The following is a 2,090-nucleotide window of genomic DNA, read 5'->3' on the forward strand; positions in this document are numbered from 1 at the left end:
TTAAAACAATGTGTTTACAGTAAGTTACATGAAGACAATAAACACATGAAACCATGTTGCATAAATCATTTCAGACGGAGACAATTCATAACAACAAATCAATTCTGCTGAAAAACAAAAGAACAAAAACAATCAATGCATTTGAATACACTGAGACTCTGAGTGTAAAGTGTCAAACTCTGACAGTAAAACATGAGCAAATGTAAAATAACTCATCTGAAGATTCAGAAATGTAACAAACTAAAACTGAAGTCTGAAGACAAAAGTTAAAGAATCACAAGTGAACACAAAGTATTTGGTTTAGTGGAGACAATAAATGTTACATTGTGGTGATTAAACACAACATGCTGCTAACCAGGCTCGTCTGTAAACCTGCAGGAAGGTTGAAGAGCAGATGATGTAATGCAGTTTGAGGATTAACATCATATTTGTCTGGATTTTCTGTTGTTTGTCTTGATTATTACAATGAGATCTAGACAGACAGTGAAGTCAGACTGAAGTCTTAACGAACACTTACATTCCTGAACGCCATAGAGAAATCTCAGTGGGACACATTTTGATATCAGCAGTTTTAGCTTCACCAGCTTCTCCAATAAAGAAATGTGGGAAGAGTTTCTCAGTGAAAGTGTCTCTGTAGGTGTAGATGTGAGTCATGTCTTCAGGGTCGGAGAAGGAAACCTCCCCCCTGTCATAGTCCAGCTGGACTCTGATCCTCTGGAGATTCTTCTTCACTCTGACAGTCTCACCAACACCATTAATGTATTCCCCACTGCGATGTAATAAACACCAGATTCCATATTTTGGTGAAGCTTGTAACTCTCCCTTCCTGTCAACTGACTCTTTAACCAAACCTACATCCCAGCCAGGATGATCTCCCACCTCCACCTCCCAGCTGTGTTTCCCTGAGCTGAAGCCCTCAGAGCCCAGAACAATAGCATACTCAGTGCATCTCTCTGGATTATCAGGAAGCTGCTGGTGTGTGTCTCCATGTCTCACACTGGTCAGATCATCAGACAGATAGAGCCAGCGGGCTGCAGTGTTTGGGTCCAGAAGGATAGGACTGAAGTGGACCTTCTCCTTCATCTTCTCCCAGACTCTGAAGGACAGGTTGCCCAGGTGTTTGGCCACATCTATCAGCGCTCCTGAGAGCAGCTGTGGATCTGACAGTGAGCACTGGACTCTGGCTCTGGTCTGAGTGGCTTTATAACTGCTGAGGAATGGCACCTTGTGTTTCTGCAGGTCTTCTTCAACAGCAGAGATACTGTGTGACAGAGAGGAGATCTGCTCCTGAATCATCTTCATCTCTCTGCTGATAGTCTTCCCCTTCTGCTCCTCTTCCTCCCTCAGAGCTGCCAGTCTGGACTCCTCTTCCTCTTTCAGGAACTGGTGGAGCTTGTTGAACTCTGCTCTGATCTTCCTCTCTGTGGACAACAGCTGCTTCTTGGACTCTTGAATCACTTCGTTGTATGTTTTCCTCGACTTGTTTGTGTTTGTCCCTCTTGTCCTGCAGAGACTTTAAGTCACATGTCAGCTGGTCCTTCAGCTCACTGACTGCTTGTTCTACAGGAACCACCGTGTGACTCTGGTGGAGAGAAAACTCACAGACAGGACACACAGCTCTATCTTCATCCTTACAGAACAATCGAGGCTCTTCTTGATGTTTACTACACAACACCTCCACCTTCTTCTCTCCTTTCTCCGTCTCAGATGATCCAACTTTCAGCCTCTCAGCAAAGCAGTCAGCCAGTTCCTTCAGTGCAAAGTCCACAAGTAATTTATCTTTTGAGGACTTTCTTTTACAAATGGGACAGTTTCTGTTCTTACTTTGTTCCCAGAAGTTCTGCAGGCAGCTGGAACAGAATCTGTGGTTGCAGCTCAGAGACACAGGATCTCTGAAAGTCTCTGAACACACGTGGCAGTTCAGGAAACTTTCAACAAGAGCGGTTTTCTCAGCCATCTGTCTCGGTCCCTGTTGTCTTTTGAAAGCAAGACTCAACAAGTTACTGTCCTTTCCTTTCTCTTCACTCCAGACGTGTGTTTTCCAGCAGAGATCTCACACCCTGTCCTGGCGTCTCAGCTCTGTTCAACAA

The 2,090-nt window shown here is 44.4% G+C and overlaps 1 pseudogene; it reads right to left on the reverse strand.

The window, feature by feature from the left end:
• Window positions 1–259: 259 nt before the first annotated feature.
• Window positions 260–2,006, reverse strand: LOC115006167 (nuclear factor 7, brain-like; annotated as a pseudogene).
• Window positions 2,007–2,090: the final 84 nt, after the last annotated feature.

The sequence above is a fragment of the Cottoperca gobio genome, unplaced genomic scaffold (genome assembly GCF_900634415.1).
Source record: "Cottoperca gobio unplaced genomic scaffold, fCotGob3.1 fCotGob3_56arrow_ctg1, whole genome shotgun sequence".
In the NCBI taxonomy this organism is placed as follows: domain Eukaryota; kingdom Metazoa; phylum Chordata; class Actinopteri; order Perciformes; family Bovichtidae; genus Cottoperca; species Cottoperca gobio.